Source organism: Jaculus jaculus, chromosome 1 (genome assembly GCF_020740685.1).
Source record: "Jaculus jaculus isolate mJacJac1 chromosome 1, mJacJac1.mat.Y.cur, whole genome shotgun sequence".
Lineage (NCBI taxonomy): Eukaryota > Metazoa > Chordata > Mammalia > Rodentia > Dipodidae > Jaculus > Jaculus jaculus.
In genome coordinates, this window is record NC_059102.1 from 103075387 (window position 1) to 103089264 (window position 13878).

The 13878-nt window shown below is 41.5% G+C and overlaps 1 protein-coding gene and 1 pseudogene across 1 annotated transcript in view; both read right to left on the reverse strand.

Moving 5' to 3' along the window:
• Positions 1-13878, reverse strand: part of Kif24 (kinesin family member 24) — a 112499-nt gene that overhangs the window by 82649 nt on the left and 15972 nt on the right. The gene's annotated exons all lie outside the window — the stretch shown is intronic.
• LOC101615629 lies at positions 4747-7591 on the reverse strand (annotated as a pseudogene).

The window sequence follows — 13878 nt, forward strand, 5'->3', positions numbered from 1 at the left end:
ATCTTCGCACTCAGGAGGCAAAGGTAGGAAGGAGGGTTGCTATGAGTTCAAGACCACCCTGAGGCTACACAGTATGTTCCAGGTCAGCTTGGGCTAGAGTGAGACCCTACCTCTAAAAAATCCCCCCCCCAAAAAAAGGAGGAGAAGGAAGGCAACAAACAGTACACAGCAAATCCATTGACCCAGCAGTTCTACCTTGAGGAACTTACCCTACAGATATTGTGTACAAAATGATGTGAGCATGAAGTTATTCATTACAGAACTGTTTGTAATAGCAAAGGAATGGAAGACTGGTTAAATAAATCAGGTTGTCATTTAAGTAGAATAATAACATGAAGCAAATTACAAAGCAAAAGCAAGTTCTCCAATATTTATTTGAAGAAAAAGAAAGCTTTCCAATATATTGTTAAGTGAATAAAGTAAGGTACAGAACAGTTTGTTAAGGTATCATTTGTTAAAGAGAGAAAAAAATTGATCTACAATAGAGCTGTATATTTGCTTATCAGGCATAAAATATCGTTGGTAGGTTGTACAAGTAAAGATAGTGATCTCTTGGTGGGGAGAGGAACAGGGTGGTAAAGGACAATTACAGGAAGGAGACTTGTATAGCAGTAACTGTTAGCAGTTATTGTCTTTCTTATTGTCATTTATGTTTCACTCCATCACCCAACAGGACCTACAACAGTGTTGTTTCTATCCCGTTTTGAAACCATGTGACTGGATTAATTATTTAAATATACATTTTAGAGGGCTGGGGAAATGGATCAGCGGTCAAAGAAGCTTCCTTGCAAGGCCTGCCAGCCTAGGTTCAATTCCCCAGTACCCACGTAAAACAAGATACACAAAGTGGTGATGTGTGTGTCTGGAGTTGGTTGGCAGTGGCAAGAGGTCCTGGCATGTTCATACTCTTTTTTTCAAGGAAACAGATGAAGATATTAAAAAATACAGAATGGGAAAGTGTGGGGGTGGGGAGGGAGGGAATTACCATGGGATATATTTTATAATCATGGAAAATGTTAATAAAAATTAAAAAAAAAATACAGAAGCCAGGTGTGGTGGTACATGCCTTTAGACCAAGTACTTGGGAGGCAGAGGTAGAAGGATCACCAGGAGTTCAAGGTGAGACTGAGAATACACAGTGAATTCCAAGGCATCTTGGGCTAGAGAAAGACCCTACCTCAAAAAACAAAAAAACAAACAAAAGAGTTGGGCTGAAGAGTTATATTAATGGTTAAGGCACTTGCCAGCAAGCCAAATGACCCAAGTTTGATTCCCCAGTACCCACATAAGGCCAAATGCACAAGGTGGCATATGTGTCTGGAGTGAGTTTGTAGTGGCTAGGAGGCCGTGGCATGCCCATTCTCTTTCCCTCTTAAATAAATGAAAATTTAAGAATACAAAAATTTCTATAAAAAATAAACGTATCAGGCTGGAGAGATGGCATGCCAGATAAGTGATTACCTGTGAAGCCTAAGGATCCCAGTTCAAGGTTCGATTCCCCAGGATCCACATTAGCCAGATACACAGATGCTCCCATTCTCTCTCTCTCTACATATATATAAAATTTGCCTCTTTCTGTCTGTCACTTTCAAATAAATAAATTCTTCCAATCTCCAAATTGTCCTAGTACAACTATTTCTTATCATTTTGGTGGGCTTTATTTCTGTGTTTTTAAAAATATATATTTATTTATTTGACAGAGAAAGAGGGAGAGAGAATGAATAGACACACCAGGGCCTCCAGCCACTGCAAACAAACTCCAGATATGTGTGCATCTGGCTAACATGGGTCCTGGGGAATTGGAGCTGGGCACTGGCTTTTCCTACGGGGCAAACCAAGCCTGGCAACTATGGCCCTGCAGATTGGCACTGCCGCTGCTGGAACCGCTGCTGCTGCTGCTGAAGGTGCCACTGCTGGATCTGCCAGCAACTGCTGTTGCCAGTGCCGGAGCCGCTGCTGTTGCTGCCGGAGCTGCTTCAACCTGCCTGTGTGGGCTCTGGATCTCTCCTATATCTCTGCTGCCGTTTTAATTTCTTATATACCTCACTTTTTAGTAAAAGTGTGTATTTTGCTGGGTTTTCTTTGTTGTTTTTTTTTTCCCCTAGGCTGCTTCGGCATGGTTCCTATGCTGCCATCTTAACCGGAAGTCTCCCATCTGGCTTATGTGGGACTTGGAGAATCAAACTGGGGTCCTTAGGCTTTGTAGGCATGCACCTTAACCACTAAGCCATCTCTCCAGCCCTACCTTTTCTAAAATATTCAAATTTTATGTCTTCTTCTTCTTCTTTTTTTTTGAGGTAGGATCTCACTCTAGCACAGGCTGACCTGGAAATCACAATGTAGTGTCAGGGTGGCCTTGAACTCATGGTGATGATCCTCCTACCTCTGCCTCCCGAATGCTGGGATTAAAGGTGTGTGCCCACACCCGGCCTTATGTCATTTTATTTTATTGATAACTTCCATAATTGTAAACAATACCCCATGGTAATTCCCTCTTTCACACTACTTTCCCCTTTGAAACTCTGCTCTCCATCATATCCCCTCTCCCTCTCAATCAGTCTCTCTTTTATTTTGATGTCATCATCTTTTACTCCTCTTATGATGGTCTTATGTAGGTAGTGTCAGGCACTGTGAGGTCATGGATATCCAGGCCATTTTGTGTCTGGAGGAACACGTTGTAAGGAGCCCTACCCTTCCTTTGGCTCTTACATTCTTTCTGCCACCTCTTCCGCAATGGACCCTGAGCTTTGGAAGGTGTGATTGAGATATTTGATGTTGAGCACTCTTCTGTCACTTCTCAGCCCCATGGGGCCTTCTGAGTCATCCTGAGGTCACTGTCATCTGAAAAGAGAAGGTTCTCTAACCCAAAATGATTAATAATAGCATTAATATATGTGTATGAACATTAAGAGAAGTGCTTACTGGGCAGTTTGGTGAGCACAGTAAATACTTTTAGCCAGGCAGCAGCAGATGTTACACTCCTAGGGTTCATGACTACCCCTGTTACAAGTTTTCAGTATCAGGGATATATTCCCTTCCACGTAGCGGGCCTCCAGTCAAATTAGAGGGTGGTTGGTTTCCCAATGACAGACATGCCACTATTGCACCAGTTGGCTCATTTGGCCTGGCTGGCCAAATATAAGGTTTGCAGTGTCCATTGTTGAGTATCTTCACTGGTTATTTCTCTTTCTCCCACTGAATTACATGCAGAATGGCTTTTTCCAGCTTTCTGTCAGCTGGTTTACATGGAGGAGGTTATCAGCTCAGTTCCAGCAGGATTTCTCAGTGGTGTTGCAGCCCAAGTATATGGAGTCTTCAGCAATAGGGTCTTACCACCTATTCCTGGGGGAAACCAAGGGCCTTGCCAATGGCCTGTAATATTTTGGGGGCATCAGGGACCTCCCTGGCCAATGACTCACTGGAAGGTATCCCATCCCTGGCACTGAAAATTTTCTAGTTAACAATCTGTGGCTTGTGGGTGTTCCATTGTCCAAAAAAGTAGGTTTCCATGTGACTCATTTATATCCTCTTAGATTTTGATTAGCCCTCCCTCAACTTTCCTTTATTCAATCTCTTCCTCTGACCTCAATTTGGCCTTTTTCACCCCCTATTAATCTGTTCTACTTACATATATACAATAACGTCCTATTAAGTCCCCCTCCCTCCCTTTCTATCTCCTTTCTAGCTTACTAGCCTATGCTACTGAATTTTATTTCTACTCATACAGAACAGAATGCCTTTTTTTTTTTTTCTGGTATGTCGAGGTAGAATCTTACTCTAGCCTAGGCTGACCTGTAATTCACTATTCACTTTGTAGACTCAGGGTGGCCTCAAACTTACAGTGATTCTCCTACCTCTGTCTCCCAAGTGCTGGGATTAAAAGCATACGCCACCATGCCCAGCTCAGAGTGCCTTTTTTTTATGTGAGAATGAGAGAGGGAATTGGCGTGCCACAGCCTTCAGCCACTGCAATTGAACTTCAGACATGTGCATCCCTTTGTACGCATGTATGGCCTTCCATCACTGTGCATCTGGCTTATGTGGGACCTGGAGAGTTTAAGAAGAGCCCTTAGGCATTGCAGGCAAGCACCTTAACCGCTAAGCCATCTCTCCAGTCTGAAAGCCTACACTTTCTAGCAAAATACTTTGTAGGTGTTAGCATGTAATTTGTACACGTCATGTCAGAAAATACACAAATGTCTGCTAGGATGCACACTGATTACTTCACTGTGAAATTCTCTCATTAACTAAACTAATTCAATGGTTTCATCCAGTGATAATTAATATCTACCTTAATTATTTTATTAGGGGTTACAAAACAGTGATTTTCTTATCCTACCTTTCTCTATGGAATTTACCTACAAAGAAAAACTAAGGCTATTTATCTCAAACAGAATTTGTACATAAAAACAGACATAAATTATTTTTTCCTTTTAATTTTCAAGTGATATACTACTTTAGTTATTTTGAATAGTGTCAGATGAGTTCTTTCACGGTTTTTGTGAAATTTCTTGCTTTTCCACCAAACTCACTATGTATAGGCTTATAATGTATATTCCATATATTCACTCAATTGCCTTTATCTGTGATAGCTTCATTCTTGGGTATTTCCTATCTAATCTGAAAATTAGCTTTATGAGCTAGGAAGGTGGCTCAGGGGTTAAAGGCCCTTGCTGACAATTCGTTTTCCTTCCACTAACACATGGATCTGTTTTACGATTATGGGCTCTGCCCACAATCCTAAATTTAAGTCAAGGTTATACATTCAAAGTAAACCTTAAACACAGAGGACCTGGACAGTAGGGAAAGGGGCAAAATGAGTGTACCTGATGCTGCTCTTCTTCTGGAGATCTGACAGCTCTATACCCCACATAGCTATGCTAGAATGTCTCTGTTCACTTTATATTTCAGTTACTAGAATTCTTTCAAGGCCCAATTTTCCCTTCAGTGTCATCTTCAAACAGTCAGTTGTGAAATATACAGGGATTCTGTTTAAGTTTAAGTTAAAATTTTAAAGGATCAATTAAATAATTTTCATTTTACTTTTTGTAAAGTAATAGAGTTAAGAATTCAACATTGTGTGAAGCTGCTCCAGCCTTGAGCCTGACTCCTCTCTGAACAGCTAGTCAAGTGAGGCCGTGTTCTCAGAGTGTGGGTTGTGATGCACACCCGAGGCCAGGGCCGTGGTGGCTCATCCTCGTATTTATTTATTCATTTGTGCTTGGAGGACTGTGAACTCACAGTGTCCTCATCCTTACCATTTATGAGACCATGTTGGTGACTTGACCAGGAGGATGTGACATGTAGTGGAGCAAGGCCTGTGTGGAAGAAACTGCTACTTCCTATCATGAGCTGGGGGGGGGGGGGAGCTATTCTGTGACATGCAGAACATGAGCTATGTGTTGCCTTTGGGGGGTGTGGGGCCATAGCCAGGGGGCTGAAGTCCTTCTCTCACTAGGGCTTGCTGGCCTACAGAATAGCTTCTCAGCTTGCAGTGTGCATGCCAGCTCCTGGACCCCTCGCTCATCTTGTCTCAAAGCCCTTGGGTTGGTGACCAGTCGGTGGCTGGCATGTGGCGTGTGGCTGTGGTCTCTGGCAGTCAGCAACAGCCATGCCCACAATGACAGGCAGGTAGAGTGTGTTCAGCCTTACCTGATGACACATTTGTAACTGATCATGGTGTTTTCAATTTGTACAGAATAGTTAGGATATTCTATTAAAGTTGTGAGACAAGAAAAAAAAAGAATTCAACATCAATACGCTTGTTACTCTAAGGATATAAATGAAGTTCAATATAAGTGTGAAAGGATGAAATAAGCAATAAGAAGCAAAATAACTGGTTAAGTAGAATATGGGGCAGGAAATTTTAGTCAATTAAATATGATACTGTAGGAGACAGATTCAGGTTTGCTGAGATTAAACTTCCAGACCAGGCACGGTTATGGAGGAAGGGATATTTATTGAAGCTTAAGATCCAGGGGAAGTTCCATAATTGGCAGAAGAAGCTGGTCTGCCTTCACAGGACCAAGCAGAGAGAAAAGTACAAGCCAAAAGCTAAAAAGCCACACAGCACACTTCAGGAACTCCTGCTAGGCACACTTTGCATATCTTTAGATTGAAATCTGAAACCCACCACAACACCTAAAGATCCACCCAGTGGCATTGCCTCCAGCCAGGTGGCTGCAGAATGCAAACTACAAACAATAAAGAACCGAATATATTGGGGGCCATCTATTCTATTCAAACCACCACAGATGCCTAGAGAGATGGTTCAGTAGATAAAGTGCTTGCCATGCAAGCTGGAGTACTTGAGTTCGATCCTCTGACCCTATGTAAAACACCAGAAGTTATGACAGTCTTCTGTAATCCCAGCATGCTATCAAGACAGGAGGCAGAGAATTTCCTGGAAGTTCAACATGTGAGGTTTTAGTGTTTTCCTGCCGCTTTTTTTGATGCTGACATCTTCTTCAACATAGTATCTATAAAATGGCTCCTCAGGCTCGTCTTCTAACTCATCGTTGTCCGTGCATTCATTACAGTCCTTGTCATTAACTTTGATGATGTTGAAGTCCTTCAGCTCATCAGTGGGAATATCTTCAGGCTCCATCTTGATAATGATTCTTTTCCTCTCAGCAGCTCCGCTGTTTTCTTCACTGGCAAGTTCGGACTCCACTGTACTACTCTTTCTGCTTCCAGTGGTTGAAGTGGAGTCATCAGGAGCCTGGCTTGTGTCCCTCTGTACTTGTCTGTCTGGGCTGAAAATGTTTTGGAAGAATCCTTTTCACCGAATTCAGCTTTGATGTTATTGTCTTTGCCCTCTCTAATATCTACTAGGCGGTGGCAAGACCTCGGGTTCTGGAAAGAGTGTCTGTTAGTACAGGTCAGCACATGCTCATCTAGTAATTTTTCACAGCTGAAGCCAAACCCACAGCTATCACAAGTAAAACTCCGTCCGAAGTGCCATGACACACACTCTTTGGGAGCAGATAACTTAGACACAGAACTTTTTTTTACAAACGTCAAACAGCGGTTCCTGAAAGTTGCCTAGTGGTATCGATTCTTCGTCTGGCTCTCTATTATGTGGGGTATTTACTGTCGAGCTTGGTTCTGCACTCCACCTATTGGTGTCATTGCCGTTTCTAGCCACAGTGTCCTCATACATTCTGACTCCAAATATCATCTTGCTGTTCTGTTTGCTGGAAGCTGACGATGAGCACTTGGAGCTAGAACGATCTGCATCCTGTATGTCCTCTAAGCAGTCGGGAACATTGTTCAGCTGCAGGTAGTTCATTGCCACTTTGAACTGCTCAAAACTGGAAGGAACAGTCATAATTTTTCCTAAATACATGAACTGTAGGATGAGATCAAAGCACTCAGTGCTGATTTTCATATTGCTGAGGTTTAGCTGTGCGGTACTGTGCTGATGGTTCATGAAGAACATGTGGAAGTAGAAGCTACAGGCAACCAGGACTGCTTTGTGCGCCTGGAAGTAAATGTCATTGATGGCTATGCAGCAGTCACACAGGAAGCCCCATTCCCTTTGGTTGTTTAGCTGCTGGAAGACATAGCTGCTGTGGCTGGGCTTTGCCATCCTCTGGCGGTCAGAGACCTGTCCCTGCCGCGTCCGATTTGGAAACTGTCTTGTCCACCCCTTGGATCACGTGGCTGCGTGGCTCAGGTGGGGAGGGAGCCCCTGGTGGAGGTGGAGGTGGAGGTGAAGGCGGGGACGGCAATGGCCCAGCTCGGCCCCACGCCACTGGCACACCACAATTCAGCGGTGACGACAGGCGATCGCCATCTGGCGGATTTGCTATTCTTAAATAAGCTATATTTTGGGCTTGTTATTTGTTGTTTCCTGATTTATAGTGGCTTTGTTTCCTCTTAGCAGGCTAAACCAAAATCAAGGGTCACTGTGGTAGATACTCTGGGAGTCTTAAGAGCCACACCTAGCACCTTTAGCTCTTACCCTGAAGATATATAACATCAGATTGATTGATAACTCTAATAATACTGCAGCTAACTAGAAAATCCAAGCATTTAATTAATCCAAGATGCAAAAATATGTACATTATAACACAAGAAACACCAAAAATCAAGACAATATAAATCCACCAAAAAGTATTAATGCATTAGAAATGACCTCTGGTGAGAATGAGTTAGAGGAAATGCCTGAGAAAGATTTCAAAATAAAGATTATAAATATGCTCAAAGAAGTCAAAGAGGAAATCAAAGAAGACAAAGGAAACCAATTTAATGTAATAAAGAGGTCAATACAAGACATAAATAAGAAAATAGAAATAATAAAGAAAAACCAGTCAGAATTACTAGCAATGAAGAACACAGTCAATGAGATTAAAAAAAAAAAAAAAACTCTGTAGAAAATCTCACCAGTAGAATGGATGAAGGAGAGGACAGAATATCTAAACTAGAAGAACAGGTGGCAGATCGAATATAGTCCAACAAAGAGAAAGACAAACTAATAGGAAAGTATGAATGGGAATTTCAAGATATTCGGGACACTATGAAAAGATCAAACATAAGAATTCAGGGTATAGTAGAAGGAGGGGAATTTCATGCCAGAGGCATAGTAGGTGTTTCGACAAAAATCACAGAAGAAAACTTCCCCCAAATTGGGAAAGAGATGCCAATGCAGATACAGGAATCCTTTAGAACACTAGCCAGACAAAACCTGGAAAGAACCTCTCCTTGCCATATCATAATAAAACTACCAAATATACAAACCAAAGAAAATATACTGAAAGCAGTTAGAGAGAAAAACCAAGTTACATACAAAGGCAAGCCCATCAGGATCACAGCAGATTCCTCAACACAAATTTTAAAAGCCAGAAGGGCTTAGAGTAATGTATTCCAAGTTCTGAAAGATAACAATTGTCAACCAAGGTTACTTTATCCAGTTAAACTATTGATTCAAATAGACGGAGAAATAAGGACATTCCATAACAAAAGCAGGCTAAAGGAATATTTGAAGACAAAACCAGCTCTACAGAAAATACTTGAAAGAATCCTCCATGCTGAAGAGAAAGAAAAGCACATATATAAGGAACCTGGAAAATCAAACCATACTCAAATACTAGTTAATACAAGAGAGCAAAGGTAAAACCGGAAGAAATACAAAAAAAATGGCAAAAATAAATACATGCCTTTCAATAATATCTCATAATAGCAATGGCCCCAATGCCCCAACCAAAAGACATGGATTTGCAGAATGGGTTAAACAGCAGGATCCTTTGATTTGTTGCCTCCAAGACACTCACCTTTCTACAAAGGATGGACACCATCTTAGGGTAAAAGGCTGGAAAATGGTGTTTCAAGCAAGTGGGCCTAGAAAACAAGAAGGTGTTGCTATCCTACTATCTGACAAAGTAGACTTCAGTCCAACATTACTTGGGGAAGATAAGGTAAGTCACTTTATACTGATTAAAGGCACACTCCAACAGGAGGACATTACAATCATAAACATATATGCACCTAACATGGGGGTTCCCAACTTCATCAAACAAACACTATTAGGACTAAGGTCACAGGTAACACCAAACACAGTTGTAGTGGTTGACTTCAACACACCATTCTCATCAACTGACAAGTTACCCTGGCAATAAATAAACACAGATACATCTGGATTAAATGAGGTCATAGAAGAAATGGACCTAATAGATATATACAGGACATTTCATCAAAATGCAGCAGAATACACATTCTTATTAGCAGCACATGGAACATTCTCTAAAATAGACCATATATTAGGACACAAAAGCAAATCTTAACAAATACAGGAAAATTGAAATAATTCCTTGCTATTTGACCACAATTGAATAAAGATAGGAAGGGGGCAGGTACTTAATAGGACAGTATTAGATATGTATGTAAGTAGAAGAATAGATTAATGGGGGTGAAAAGGCATAAGTGAGGTCAGGGAAAGAGATTGAATAAAGGAAAGGTAGAGGGAGGGCTAATCAAAATCTAAGAGGATATAAATAAATCATATGGAAACCTACTTTTTTAGACAATGGAACACTCAGGAGCCATAGATTGTTACTAGAAAATATTCAGTGCCAGGGATGGGATACTTTCCAGTAAGTTGTTGGCCAGGGAGGTCCTTGATGCCCCCAAAACATTACAGGTCATTGCCAAGGCCCTTAGCTTCCCACCAGTAATAGATGGTAAGACCCTATTGCTGAAGACTCCACATACTTGGGCTGCAATGCCACTGAGAAATCCTGCTAGACCTGAGCTCCTGATAACTCCTCCATGTAGACCAGCTGACAGAAAGCTGGAAAAAGCCATTCTGCATGCAATTCAATGGGAGAGAGAGAAATCACCAGTGAAGATAACTCGACCGTGGACACTGCAAGCCTTATATTTTGCCAGCCAGGCCAAGTGACAAAATGGGTGCAATAGTGGCACATCTGTCATGGTGGAAACCAACTGCCCTCTATTTGGACTGCAGGCCATGGGAATGAATATATCCCTGATACTGAAAACCTAAAACAAGGGTAGTCATGAGCCTTATGGATGTGTCTGGCTAAACGTATATCCTATGCTCATTAAACTGCCCAATAAGCACTTCTCTTAATGTTCATACCTATATATTAATGCTGCTCTCACTTTTGCTAGAGAACCTTTTCTTTTCAGATGGCAGTGACCTTGGGATGACTCAGAAGGCATCATGGTGCTGGGAAGAAGTGACAGGAGTGCTCAGCACTGCAGTATCTCTGTCACACCTTCTAAGGCTCTGGGTCCATCACAGAAGAGGTGGCAGAAAGAATTTAAGAGCCAAAGAAAGGGTGGGTAGGACTCCTTACAACGTGCTCCTCCAGAACCAAAACGGCCTGGATATCCATGACTCACAGTGCCTGATACTACCTACATAAGACCATCATAATAGGAGGAAAAGATGATGACATTAAAATAAAAGAGAGAGTGAGAGGAGGAGGGGATATGATGGAGAATGGACTTTCAAAGGGGAAAGTGGTGGGAGGAAGGGGATTACCATAGGATATTGTTTATAATCATTGTAGTTGTTAATAAAATAATAATTTAAAAAATGACAAATGGATAATCAAGAAGTTAGAAGCTAAGGCTAATGCTTGTTGAATTTGATGTTTGTGTATTCATACTATAGTACTTTACTGGGTATAGTATAGCAAAGAAGATAAACACATAAACTGGGTCTTGTGGCACACACCTTTAATCTCATCACTAGGAAGGCAGAGGTAGAAGGATCACTGTGAGTTCAAGGCCAGCCTGAGACTACATAATGAATTCCAAGTCACCCTGGGATAGAGCAAGATTCTACCTCAAAAAACAACAAAAAAATGATCAACACATTGCCTACTACTACATAATACAAACATATTTGTGTTACTGATCCTACCCATGGTAAATAATCCACATAGTCTATTTCAATATTCTTTTTTTCTTTTCTTTTTCTTTTTTTTTTGTTGTTTGTTTGTTTTGTTTTTTTTACTTAGGGTCTCACTCTAGCTTAGGCTGACCTGGAATTCACGATGTAGTCTTAGGGTGGCCTTGAACTCATGGAGATGCTCCAACCTCTGCCTCCTAAGTGCTGGGATTAAAGGTATGCACCACCATGCCCAGCTCAATATTGTTCCTTAGTGAGTCATAAAACTGCCTTAAAATCTCTTTAATTTTTTTCTTTTATTTATTTGAGAAAAAGAGAGAAGGAGAAAGAGGCAGATAGAGAATGGACACATCAGGGCCTCCAGCCACTGCAAACAAACTCCAGATGCATGTGCCCCCTTGTGCATCTGGCTTACGTGGGTCCTGGGGAGTTGAACTTGGGTTCTCTGGCTTTGCAGGCAAGTGCCTTAGCGGCTAAGCCATCTCTCCAGCCCAGAATCCCTTCTTTTAGTTTATGTATATGACATTCCATTCCATGAGTTCTGGCAGATATTACTGACCTGTGAAACCACCACTATTTTTCTTTGCAATCCTTCCTTGCCTCTGCCCCTGGTGCTAAGGTAACCACTGACCTACCTTCTGTCATATTGTTTTTCCTAAATTTTATACAAATAGAATATACCTGGGGTCTTTCACTAGCGTGATGATTTTGGTATATATCTGCAATGCATATAACATCCCCTTCATTTTACAGAAGAGGACAAAGACCTAGAATGAATATGTGGACAGATAAAACAGCTGTCAAGTTACCATGCCAAGATTAGAACTTAAGGCTTTTCATGTTCTTTCCACTACCTTTGACAGGATTAATAACTTCCTCTTCAGTTGACTCCTATTGCACGGAGTAGCTCACAGCTGTCACTGTAGAAAAATGGACTGCAAATCAGTCAAACTCTGTGTGGGGGAGGGTAGTGGGTAGTTTTTATATATTATGTCCTTGGCATTCAATACCACAAATATGCAAAGCTCTCTTTCATGACAAGCCCAGAGACTTTCGGGTCTCAGCTGTTGAGGTAACAATCAGAAATACTCTTGGCATGCCAATAGCAAAATATCTGAAAAAGAAATCAAGAAAACAATTCCATTTACAATAGCTACAAAAAGAAAGGAAGGGAAAGAGGTAAAACAAACAAACAAAAAACCCCTAGGAATAAATTTAACTAAAGAGGTGAACAAGCAAGGTGTGGTGGCACATGCCTTTAATCCCAGTAGTTGAGAGGCAGAGGTAGGAGATCAATGTGAGTTTGAGGGCACCCTGAGACTATAGTGAATTCCAGATCAGCCTCGACTAGTACAAAACCCTACCTCAAAAAACAACAAACAAAGAGGTAAACAATCTCTACAATGTAAAACTCTATAATTTTAAAATCAAAATCCCTATCACAAACACCAATGCCAGAGCTGAAGAGATGGCTCAGCAGTTAAAAGCACTTGCTTGCAAAGCCTGACAGCCAGATGCACGAAGTAGCTCATGAATCTGGAGTTCATCTGCAGCATCAAAGGACCTGGTATGCCAATACCCTCTCTCTTTCATTCTCTTTCTCTCTGCTTGCAAATAAATAAAAATATTTTTTAGGGCTGGAGAGATGGCTTAGCAGTTAAGGCACTTGCCTGCAAAGCCAAAGGACCCAAGTTCATTTCCCCAGGACCTACGTAAGCCAGATGCACACAGTGGCACATGCATCTAGAGTTTGTTTGCAGCAGCTGGAGGCCCTGGTGTGCCTATTATTTCTCTCTTTTTATCTGCCTCCTTCTCTCTCTCTCTCTCTCCCTCACCCATATAAATATTTACAAATATATATTTTTTAAAAACACCAACGGACTGGATAGATGGCTCAGTGATTAAGGTACTTGGTCCACAAAGCCTAACGGAACCAGGAGCAATTCTCCAGTACTGACACAAAACCAGATGCACAAGGTGGCACATGTGTCTGTTCTTTGCAATGGCTAGAAGCCCTGGCATGCCCATTCTCTCTCAAAGAAATTAATAAAATATTTTTTTTTTAAATACCAGGAATGGTAGACACTGCAAGCCTTATATTTGGTCAGCCAGGCCAAATGAGCCAACGGGTGCAATAGTGGCACATCTGTCATGGTGGAAACCAAGCAGCCTCTAATTTGACTGGAGGCCTGCTCCATGGGAGGGAATACAACCCTGATATTGAAAACCTACAACAGGGGTAGTCATGAGCCCTAGGGGTGTAACATCTGCTGCTGTCTGGATAAATGTATACCATACTCAACAAACTGCCCAGTAAGCACTTCACTTAATGTTCATACCCATATATTAATGCTACTCTCACTTTTGGTTAAAGAAGCTTCTTTCTCTTTTCAGATGGCAGTGACCTTGGGATAACTCAGAAGGCACTCAGAAGGTGCTGAGAAGAAGTGACAGAAGAGTGCTCAGCACTGAAATATGCCTATCACATCTTCCAA